This window comes from Aedes aegypti, chromosome 3 (assembly GCF_002204515.2).
Source record: "Aedes aegypti strain LVP_AGWG chromosome 3, AaegL5.0 Primary Assembly, whole genome shotgun sequence".
Classification (NCBI taxonomy): domain Eukaryota; kingdom Metazoa; phylum Arthropoda; class Insecta; order Diptera; family Culicidae; genus Aedes; species Aedes aegypti.
Genome location: NC_035109.1, coordinates 291545048 through 291557614, shown reverse-complemented (window position 1 = coordinate 291557614; position 12567 = coordinate 291545048). Strand labels below are relative to the sequence as shown.

The following is a 12567-nucleotide window of genomic DNA, read 5'->3' as shown; positions in this document are numbered from 1 at the left end:
ATGGACTCGAGCTGAACACGGAAGAGAAGATCACCATCAGTAGAATCAGAAGTGGACACACCAACACCAAGGAAAGAAGATACAAATGGGGACTCGAACCAACCGACACCTGCGACTGGTGCGAAGAAGTTGAAAACCTAAATCACCTACTGTTCCACTGCCCTAAGTACAACGCGCAGAGAAACGAATTCACAGTGCTAGAATACTGCAAACCTCTTACCACTATACTCACCGAAAACAACGAACAAGACCTGAAAGAAATAGTGCAATTCCTCAAATCAACGAATCTTCGCATATAAATCGAAACCACCCACCATCGACGAACACGACAGATACAAACAGAACCACCCCAGTGGCGAGATGGACCGTGATCGGTCTTAGCCGTCTAACTAGACACCCCAAAGAAAAAAAAAAAAAAAAAGTTCCCAAAATCAAAAGAGCCCCCCCAAATTAAGGTGGTGAATCCCAACGCAGCCCGGAAAGGGAGTGGTGTTATCGGCTGTAGGGGCTTATAAGAGTGCGAAGCTAAAAAAGTGCGCATCGATGACGATAGGTGATATTTAATCAGTGCTTGTTTCGGCATAGGAAGGTAAATTTCGTATTCCTACCGAAGAGGAGAAATTCGCGTTTCTCCTTTGGAGAATTGAAGTGACAAGTTTTCTGCATTTGGATGCAATTCGTCTTCGTTAGCAGCACCAACTAAACGCTGGTTAAGTGGGTTACTTAGTAGCGTTTGACGAACACGGATCTCAACAGTCCTGGGTAAGTAAGATGTTTATTAAGCTAATTAGGTTGTGAATACTAATTAGATAGGGATTGCGTACGAATGAACAAACATGATGTCTTAACTTATTGTCGTAATATTAAAAAAAAAAGATCAATTCCCTTAAAGGAGTTCCTTGAAGCTCGAACTGTGTTGTCGACAAATTAATCTTTATCTCTAAAAGCAAACTTCAAGAACTTTGTATTGTTCCTTATAGCAAAACTTTCAGTACAAGTACTGAGTAATACCGACAGGTTATCGCCACAAATAAGCATATGAATAAGGTACTCGCAATGTGTCATTATTTATCAACTCCACTGTTAGTCATCGTCACCAATTTGCAACAAGTGCTTATCAGCTGGTATTTATCGAAACGCGTGACCATGATTAAGCTGGCTGTGCTGTCTGTTTGAAACATACTCTCGTTATAGAGAATTTTGATGGAATAATGCCGTAGTATAGGCACTACTCTTACTACTCCCATTTAAAGGTTTGGTTTCACCCTTAAAAAAAACATACAAAAGTGATCTCTGTAATTACATTTCTAACCGAAAATTTTCATAGGTAATCAGTAATCTCACATCGCACTAATCTTATACTCTTTGAAAAGCACTTGTCATATTTGGCGAGACAAGCTGAAACTTTTTAAAATCTATAAAATTGATAATAAATCTTCGAGCTGTTTAGTAGAATACCTATAAGTAGATGAAAAAAACGAATTTAGTACTATACCATTTAATTCTAGACTAGTACACGACACTGAAGACGGCCTTACAGTTGAGGTCGAAATACGCGTATCTGTCAAAGGATACAAACTCTAGTGGAATTAAATGGTATAGTACTAAATTCAGATTTTTCATCTACCTATCTATAAAATTGTCATTCAAGTAATCGTACAAATGTTTGGGGTCACCTTCGACACATACAAACTATTTTTATTAACACCTCTGCCGTTTTTTAAAAGTGTGTGACTTATTCAAACACTAATGGGGCATTTATAGGGTGTAAAAAGTGTATATTTTGTTCAGCGATCACATTATCACCCGGGAGTAGTGTTTGATCTTTCGACCTTGACGTTTGCTCGTGCGGGGGCGGGTGATGAGGGCAGGATTATGATCAAACATGTCGCGCATCGGTAGTTAGAAGTGAAAAAGTGCCGCGTTCGACTAGTTCTTTTTGATCCTTCGACCTTGGCGCTTGTTCCTGGGCAGTGCGTCAAGAAAGCCCGACAATTCGCGCCCATTTTCTCTGAGTGCTTTTATATAGCCGAGCAAACAAGTGAAGCTGAAAGTGGAGTGTTTCTGCTCAGTTAAGGATGACTGATCAATTGGTGAGCTCGTTTCATGCTACTATTTCTAATCTATAAAATATGTATGACTGCACATTTAATCGTTACAACGGTGGGACGTAAATATGATTTTCAGGCCTGGTAGCGAGTCACTTTTTAGTGTCTTGGTAACTTTTTTCGACCTGGTCACTAAAAAGTCACTATTTGCAACAAAAAGTCACCAAAGTCACTTTTTTTCAGTAAAATGGTCACTAAAGTCACTTTTTTCGTGACCTGATGATAAATCTGCGATAACCTGGATTAGCTTCATAAAAATTAAATAGCAGGACAGGTTTTACTGGGTTTTATTATTCTAATGCAAATATTTTTTTTGATCAGAATATCAAAAAAAAAAAAAAAGAATTGCGACTTATTGCTAACTTTTTGAATGAATTCATATGAATGATTCACAGACATTTCTGGCAGGATACCTGAAATTGTTGGATTTTGTGATAAAGTTTCGGCATTTAAATGTCGGCCTAATTCCTGACAGACCAGCTGAGCTTATTTAGATGCATTTCTGGATAAATCAACGGAGAATAGCCTGACGCGATCTTTGACCTACCTTATGAAGGAAACTCAACAAAAGTCTTTTAAGAAAGAATTATCAATCAAATGTTATGCCTATCATAATTTACCACGAAACTAGTTCAGATTTTTTTTTAAGAAATAGATTCAAAAATTTTACAACAAGTCCGCCATTTCTCGCAGATTAAACATACCATTTCCATCTCTACGATTTCGACCGACTATTTTTATTCCAAACACACGCTTTGGAATAGAAATAGTCGTTTCTAAGACACACATGGGATAATTGTTTAGAAATCAGTTCAAAATAAGTGTTGTTTTTAGTGATACGATTGTTTTGGACACTTCGAGTATTGAGTGATATCCAGATTATTGTTATAAGTAATAAGGAATTACCATGGCTCAATAATCATCTAATTCAGTTTTTTTGAGTTTATCAAAAATAGATAAAGCTTCAAAGCTGCCGTGTGAGTGAGTGAGGTTTTTCTTTTAAATAAAATCTTTCTGAGATTTTTTCCTCTACTATTTGTAAGTTCTCGATTCTATCTGGAATTCCACAATTTAGCTTTTTTGTAAGGAACGCCAAACATTTTTTTATCATCGCATATTTATTCCTGAAATTTCCAAGTAATGCATAAAGCATTATTTCCGGCTATTCGGCCTCAATGGAAGTTGATCCTCAATATCAGCTTCTATATTCGAATAGCCTAGATAGCCGTGTAGTGTCGGTAGCCGATTGCAACAAGGCTAGAAATAACACTACGGATTGCCTGTTCCGGTGGTATAAGTCCGTCATACAGGTGGCCCCTAATTCATGGTGTCATGCGGCTAAAAGCATACCGTGTCTAGGAATGAATGGTTAGGGGGGTCAATAGAAACCTAACCGTGAACGGTGCCTGTGGAGTACCAGGGCACCCTCCACAGTATTATGCCCTTACTGTGCTACCCGGAGCAATGGCGCAGTTGACCTTGTACTTCTCCGAAATAATCGGCTACTCATATTTAGCCTCAAATCAGAGGCTTGATACGAGTGGGAGCATGTTAATGTAATATGAATCGAATCAAAATTATCCAGGTGAACCTTCATCATGCAAAGGGCGCATCAGCAGTGCTCAGCAGAAGGTTCACCAAGGAAAATATCAATGTGGGACTAATTCAAGAGCCCTGGGTAAATAATGGAAGGGTACTTGGTTGCCCTTCGAGCAGTTGTAGAGTTTTGTACGACGAAACTCAGTCCAAACCACGGACGGCTATTCTTGTAAATAGGGACACAAAATTTGTCCCAATTACAGAATTTATCCGTAGACACATTGTTGCGATCAAAGTAGAGGTGCCAACTATCCGTGGGAAAACGGAGGTATGTATTGCTTCTGCTTACTTTCCTGGAGATGTTGAAGATGTGCCTCCATGCTCTGTCGTTCATTTTGTCAACTACTGTAAGAAAATTAATGCCCAATTTATAATAGGGTGCGATGCAAATGCCCATCATACAATTTGGAGCAGCACCGATATTAATAAAAGAGGAGAAGATCTTTTAAACTACATGTCGTCTAACAACATAGACATATGTAATAGAGGTGATTCTCCTACTTTTGTAAACTCTATCCGACAAGAGGTTCTTGATCTCACGATCTGTAGCGACTTGTTATCGGAGAAGATTGTGAACTGGCATGTTTCTGATGAAGAATCATTGTCAGATCATAAACAAATCCGGTTCGATTTTGAAGCTGGATCAGAAATAACAGAAAGCTATAGAAACCCGAAGAAAACCAATTGGGATCTCTATCGTTTTCATTTAACGAATAAGAATTCGTATAACAGTGAACAGTTCACGACTGTTTCACAACTGGAAAATGCCTCTGATGGGATCATTGACCAAATGGTCTCATCTTATCATGCTAGCTGTCCTATTCAACAAAGGTCATCTAACAGGGATGTGCCTTGGTGGAATGACAAGCTGGCAGGATTGAGGAAGAAATCCAGGCGGTTGTTCAATAGAGCAAAGATCACTTTAGATTGGGTTGAATACAAAAAAGCCCTAACAGAATACAACAGAGAACTAAGGCACGCCAAACGTAAGGACTGGAGACGGGTATGTGAAACCATCAACAACGCTCCTGCAGCTGCAAGGCTGCACAAAGTCCTTTCAAAAGACCATTCAAATGATCTAGGTTGCCTTAAAAAAGAAGACGGCAGTTATACTGTTGACTCTTCTGAAACACTGGAAGTAATGATGAGAACTCATTTCCCTGAATCGATCCCATATTCGGATGAAGAACAGGTCTCAGATGAGGCAAGACATGTATGGTCGATAAATGCCCATCAGAAAGCTTGTGAAATCTTCACGCCTTCGAGGGTCGAATGGGCATTGAGCTCTTTTCAGCCTTTCAAATCTGCCGGGAAAGATGATATTTTCCCAGCCTTACTGCAACAAGGAAAAGAGACGCTTTGTACGCTCTTAACCGAAATATTCAAAGCAAGTGTTGCGCTTTCATATATTCCAAAGGCGTGGCAAAAGGTCCGAGTTGTCTTCATTCCAAAAGCTGGAAGAAAGGATAAAACAACTCCCAAAGCCTTTAGACCTATAAGCCTTTCCTCTGTTCTTTTAAAGACAATGGAAAAAATAATTGATGACTTCATCAAGTCAACAAGTTTAATAGAAATGCCTCTTTGTAAATACCAATTTGCGTATCAATCAGGTAAATCTACCATTACGGCGCTGCAGTCGCTGGTAAATAAAATCGAGAAATCTCTTGAAGCCAAAGAAATAGCCGTGGTTGCTTTTCTCGATATTGAAGGAGCATTCGATAATGCATCCTATAGCTCTATGAGTTCAGCCATGGAAGCAAGGGGCTTGGATAAAAGTGTTATCGAATGGGTTATGACCATGCTCAAGGGTCGCACAATTTCTGCTGATCTAGGAGGTGCGCAAATATCTATAAGATCTACGAAGGGATGTCCTCAAGGAGGAGTGTTATCGCCCTTACTGTGGTCTCTTGTAGTAGACGAACTCCTTAGAAATTTAATAGATCAAGGTTTTGAGGTAATTGGATATGCCGACGATGTGGCCATCTTGGTTCGTGGAAAGTTTAATAACACGATTTCCGATCGGTTGCAAACTGCGTTAAACATTACTCTCAAATGGTGTAGGAAAGAGGGGTTAAACGTAAACCCTTCAAAAACTACTATCGTGCCTTTTACCAGAAGGAAAAAGGTAAAGCTTATACAGCCTTCTTTGAATGGAGTTCAAATTCAATTTTCGGAAGAAGTTAAACATCTTGGTGTTACTTTGGATAAGAAATTGAACTGGAACTCTCATCTGAGCAAGGTCATAAGTAAGGGTACTAATGCACTATGGATCTGCAATAAAGCCCTAGGAAAAACTTGGGGACTGCGACCTAATATGGTAAACTGGATTTATTCAGCAATAGTCCGACCAAAAATTAGTTATGCTTCACTGGTATGGTGGCCCAAGACAAATGAGGTAACCGCTCAGAAGAAGCTGGCTAAGTTGCAGAGACTTGCTTGTATATCAATGACAGGGGCAATGAAAAGTACACCATCGGTTGCCTTGGATGCCCTTCTTAATATACTGCCTTTGCATCAATTCATTAAACTGCAAGCTGCAAAAAATGCCTTGCAGTTTATTCGTTATAATAAAATACTAGATGGTGATTTGATTGGTCACATGAATTCAATTTGAATTCAGATAACAAAACAATAGAAGATTGGATGACAACGAAGACCAACTATGATGTTCCCTTTAAAGTGGTTAAACCAAGCCGCTATACTTGGGATTCTGGTGGGCCAAGTTTACGTGCAGGTTCTATTGTGTTTTATACCGACGGGTCAAAGATGGGCGACAATACCGGAGCTGGAGTTTTCGGCCCTGGTATCAGCAAGGTAATCGCTATGGGGCGCAGTCCCACTGTGTTCCAAGCTGAAATACAAGCCATCATTGACTGTACAAATGTTTGTCTCAAAAGAAACTATAGGTTTGCAAAGATCTGTATTTTCTCAGACAGTCAAGCAGCTTTGAATGCTCTAAAGGCATTCACATGTAGATCAAAGTTAGTGTGGGAATGCATTCTTTCTTTGAAGCAATTGGCCAGTAGGAACGAAGTTACATTGTACTGGGTTCCCGGCCATTGTGGAATTGAGGGGAATGAAATCGCCGACAATCTAGCAAGACAGGGTGCAGCTTCGAGCTTTGTCGGCCCTGAACCGTTCTGTGGTATTCCTGAGTGCACTCTCAGGATGAAACTGAAAAATTGGGAAATGTCCATGGTAGAATCCAATTGGAACGCCACGGATACATCCAAGCAAGCAAAAAGATTCATAAAACCCAGTCTAGCTAAAGCCCGGGCTATACTGAATCTTAATAAAGGAAATCTTAGGGTAATAACTGGCCTGATGACCGGTCACTGCCCAAGTAGATATCATCTTAAAAATATAGGAAAAATACAATCCTCTGAGTGTCGTTTTTGTCAAGCTGAAGACGAAACTGCTGAGCATTTACTCTGCAACTGCGGAGCATTGCTTAATCAAAGAACGTTAACATTTGGAAAAGGGTTATTAGAGCCCTTGGAAATTTGGCAAGGTAGTCCTAATAGGGTAATAGACTTTATAAAACGAGTTGTGCCCAGTTGGGACAGTGTGACACATCAACCAATGTCTATCACATCTCAATTGTGAAAGGATATTTGATGAGCACCAAATAAAATATGGGTCATACCACAATATTCCTAAATAATGGAAGCAGTGGTTAAAAGGCTCTACAGATGAGGAAAAAAAAAAAAGCATTATTTCCAGGAATTCGGTCCGCAGCTCTGATATATGAAACAGCTTTAATGAATTTTGACAATATAGTTTGCTATTAATGCTGAAGAATTTTTCCATAATTTCTGTCATTAGAGATGATAAATTTTGAATTTACGGGGGATTTCCTCTACTGACTAAAATGCGAGATATCAAGTTGTTGCATATGCCTAGCTCAGTAATTTCATGTTTAATTTTACATGATGTGTAGGCTTGTCAATATTCTTGATTATAAAGACCATGCTTTCATTTCTTAACTCCTTTTTTGGACTAATGTTTTTAGATTTGAAGTCACTTCTAGTCACTATTTGGTCACTTTTTTGAGATTTTTTTTCACTAAAGTCACTATTATTTTGCTATCTGACCGCTACCAGCCCTGGATTTTTTTTAACAAACTATGAATGGTTCGTCACTGTGAGTGTCGACATAAATTCTGATTCATGAATTATTTATGTTTAACATTTTTTTTTCAAAGCGCCCCTTTCTTTTTACCTTTATTATTGTAATTAAAAAAAACTTTGAATGGTTCGACACTACAAGTGTAGACTTGCGAAAGGTTCACTTTATTCAACAAACTTTGGATGGTTCGCCACTGTAAGTGTCGGCATAAGAATAAGAGTGTTAGGAATGTTACATTAAGGTATTTGTTCAACAAACTTTAAATGGATCGTCACCTCAAGTGTCGGCATAATTTTCCTCTACATAGAAATTGTTCATATCAAACGAAAATATTATACTTACATATAAGCATGTTTATATTTCACAAATAATTATTTATCATGGTCATCATGGTAAGCGATTATATCAAAGTGAATCCTGTGACCCAAGGATCCTCCACATTAACAAACATCCCTCCCAGTAACCTTTGTGGAGATGCAGAGACAAACACGGTCTCCAAATAGCAAAGGTTATACACTAACATTCCTTCCCCCAATCCCACCTGACTGCAAGGACGTGGCCGGCGCCGTTATTGACCCTGTATAAATTGAGGCACTGAATTATGCACACTGAAGAAGATTATGGCCAATCCCAGCCGAACTTCTAGTTGATTCTTTGTGCATTTTCACTGACTTCGGTCAATCACGGAACAGCAACCATTGATATGTATAGTCGGTCTAAGCTAAGCTAAGCTAAGCTAAACACTAATAATGGAGCATTTATAATTCATGGGATTTTGAAGATTTTTTGTGTTTAAGTATGTTAGTGACGCCAAACTTTTGCACGATGACTTGAATGACTATTTCATATATTTTGAATAGATTTGATATTTTTCCGCCACATTTTTGCATGCACTCTTAATAGATTATAAGATTACAGTTCTAATGTCGCATTGAATTCAAATTTTGGTCGATCCAATGCTCAGAAAATTAGACAATGATTACCGGGAGATTTTTTTTCAAAACTTTAAATTCAATTAAAAATACGGTAAACAAAATTCCAAAAATGTTTTTGTCAAAACAATCTACGAAGTGTGATCAATACTCTTTATCTTTTCTATGAGCCATACAAAGTTTCAATAAGACGTGTATGGACAAAAAACTTAAGTATGTTTTTAGGGGTTTTTGAAAGCAGAGTGCTTTGGGAAGCCCAAGCAAGCTGGTTTGTTTGTTTCTCGTGGCGCCAATGAAGAAGTTTTATTTTTTCTTGGTTCGTTTCGCGCGATTTACTGGGCAGTACTTCGGCAGTATTTTTTTTTTTAAATATATTATTCATGTATGACTACAAACGTTAATTATCACAATGGTGAGAATGTTACGTAAATATGATTATTTTAAAAACTATGAATGGTTCGTCACTGTCAGTGTCGACATAAACTTTCGAGCTTGAGCTTGATTAACTGCCGGAGTAGCAACCCCAGTATCGCTCTGACTGCTTGGGTTTAACAGACAGCCTTTATAAGTGCTGGTGATCTTCTATTTTTAGGCAACAATAGCGCCTGCCACGTCAGAATGCTGACCAATGAGGGGAAGGGGGAGAAAAATTTATGATGCATTAAACTGGCTCCCACAGTAGATCATATATACCACTGCGTCTACGCCAGTTCATGCGGGAAGAATGTAGGCCAGTAAACACACGATCGTTTATGATAGCGTATAGGAGTACAAAAGTGGAGGCGATATATGTACATTTTGCATGCAGCCTTATGACACATGTACGTATATCGCCTCCACTTTTGTATTCTTATGCACTATCGTATAAGATTTTGTGTTTACTGGGAGGGGTGGTTATTTTTATGGTAGAGAGGTTTGCTGTTTGGTTAGCCAACTGCCTATGTATCTGGCGTAAGGAAAGGCGTGCTATAATAATTGAAGAATGGAAGCGTATGGAAACGGTTTTTTTTCGTCACGGGTTATAGCAAATGCTATGAACTGTGATAGATACACTATGATATATTAAGAGTGGAAGATAGAAGCAAGTGAAAGATACAACTACAAAGTACGAGGAAAGTGACTGGCCTGTAATTGAACCCATGACCTTTTGCTTATAAAGTAGAAGCGGTAGTCATTGCAGGGTGTCCATCTACCGTCTGTAATTCGTACTTCGCATTATGATTATTTTTTAGTGAGGTGATAGAGAGATAGGCAATGATTAGGATTTTTTAAACATTTCTAAAAGGGTAGCTAAGGATTTCTGGCAAGGCTCTTGGCGAAATGCTTGTTAGATTTCCATTCGAATTCATGGAAAATTTTATATGAGATCTTTGCTGGAATCCTAGCGGAAATCGAACCGATAATTGAGCAGTATTTAAAAATTCTCTCTGAGAGATGGTTATTAGGGTGCAGAGCTACTTGGGCACTTCCATGATTCACTTTGGCATGGGGTTTTTTTTCTCGGCCGAATTGTCTGAACTTTGCAGAAGCGTTTTAGTACGACGCATATTGTGGCCAAATATGAGGTCTGTAGTATTCAAAAAAACCCCACTGCCGAAGTGAATCAAAAGTGCCAAGAATAGGATCCGAACCGGGAGGGAGCCCCTAGTAGATTCATAAAAAGATTTCCAGTGGATTCTATAAAAGGTCCTTGGCTGATTTTGCTTAAAATTCTTAGTAGACTCGTAAAGGATGGCAAGAAGCTAAGCAAAAAAAAACATTTCATATTCTGAAATCCTGAACAGATTCATTAATTCATTTCGTTTGGCGGATTTCTGGGGTTTTTAATGATACTGATTCTTGATGGAGCCTTGTCTGGATTACTAGTTTGACTAGTCCTCAATCTACGACAAAGTTTTTATGAGGCCTCTGACAAGATTTTTTATAGATTTCTGCAGATTGACAGTGACTTCTTCCAACAATCCAAAACAAATTTCATGGCTAGTTCTTTTATGAATAAATAAATAACGAGGTCCTTTAGGTATTTTGGAAGTGCTGTTAAATGCCAAAATTAAAAAAAAAAAAATAAAATGCTTATAGCACCTACGCAAGCGAAATATCGCGTCAACAAATATTGGCAACCGATACTAATTCGGAAAAGGAAAAAACATTTTCCGATGACTTTTTTTACTAGGAGTGATGATATTAGAAATTTTGAAATGTCAAAGTCACGTGAAATTCGTGACATTTAACTGCCCTGATTTTTGGTATGATTTTTGTTTAGTTTTTGACAAGATTATTGATATGTTGATCAAATCTTTTGAAGATTACTTGGAAGATGCAATCTTGGATTTATATCAAAAGTTTTAGCCAGCTACATATGAGAACAATACCATGTATTTGGAAATAGGGTAGGTGTACCAGTTATCGCACTAGTTAGAGTGATATTCCAGATAAATGACTATTTAAGTATGAAATCTAACAGAGATATCATGTACGATACATTTTTTAGATACAATGCTATGTTTTTCAAAGGATGTAGTGCTTTAATTGAACAATTTCTATTAATATATATGTTTTAACGTCATTTTAAATAATCTATTCTTTGTACCAGTTATGGCCATATTGTTCCTTAATTCGCTATACATGTGTACCAGTTATGGATCTTAGATAGCCTGACAAATAAATTCATACAAAATATTAGGAAATCATCCATGTTCGTTTTAGCGCATTTCAGTGTCGATATAATTTATGATTGACGATGAAATATTATCCCAAGAATGGTTGCATCGTATACATGCGTCATTGGATGGCTTTGGTGATGGTTCAGACCGATATTAAAGTCGCCAAAGATCCCCTGTTGGGGATCGTCCATTAGGTACGTCACGCCTATAGGAAAAGGGAGGGTTCTCGATTTTCTTACAAGTAGTACTAAATATACAAAGATTACGTACGAAGAGGGAACTTTAAAATTTTAAAATTGTAGGTAATGCACTTAGTAGTTGTTTCTTTTACAGTGATTGTTGGAGTTTTTCAAATTTCAAGTAAAACAAAACTAATAATGTGTACATATTATATTTTATTTGAATGTAAGTAATCGATTCATACAGTCACGGTAACAACATCATCCAATCAAAATTTTTGATTGTTTGCTACGTTTGGCCTTAGCCTTAGATATTGCTTGTTCTTTTTGCTGCTCTTTTTCTACTTTTTTACGTTCACGTTCCTCAGCCTTAGCCTTTTTAATTTCTTCACGTTTCTTCTTCATTGCTTCACGATCTTTTGCTCTTTTTCTTTTAGGTTTTCATTGACACGTTTTTCATCTTCTTTCTTCCGCATTTCATCAAGCCGTTCCTTTGCTGTTAAAACTGGGTAATACTGCTTCGAGTAATTACGATGTTGCTACAGAATCTGTCGGAGACGTTTCAGGGTGAATTGAATCTTTGTCGCGTTGTATGTTATCTTCAAACTCAGCATCAATAGTGCGACAATATTCTGAGCAATTATCAGCTAAAATATAAGCAAAGGGTATTAAAGTATTGAATATTCTGAACATCATACCTTCATTATTCCTTATCGCATGATCATTTCCAGCATTTTGCGTTGAATTGTTAGTAGGTGATTCATTGTTGCTAGCTGTTTCATTGATACGCATATTTTCAACGAACTTTTTGTACGCAAGTTTTGGCGTGCGCGTTTGAATATATATATTATTTAATGAAGATACATATATTTAGAATGTATCTTCATTAAATAATATATATATATATATATATATATATATATATATATATATATATATATATATATATATATATATA

The 12567-nt window shown here is 37.6% G+C and overlaps 1 protein-coding gene across 1 annotated transcript in view; it reads left to right on the top strand.

Annotated features, from left to right (window-relative positions):
* The first annotated feature begins 422 nt into the window (after nt 1-422).
* The window catches only part of LOC5573625 (serine palmitoyltransferase 1), a 34373-nt gene continuing 22228 nt past the window's right edge, over nt 423-12567 (top strand). Inside the window, exon 1 of the mRNA XM_001660893.2 lies at nt 423-762. The gene's annotated coding sequence lies outside the window, so the exon portion shown is untranslated. The remainder of the gene's footprint in view (nt 763-12567) is intronic.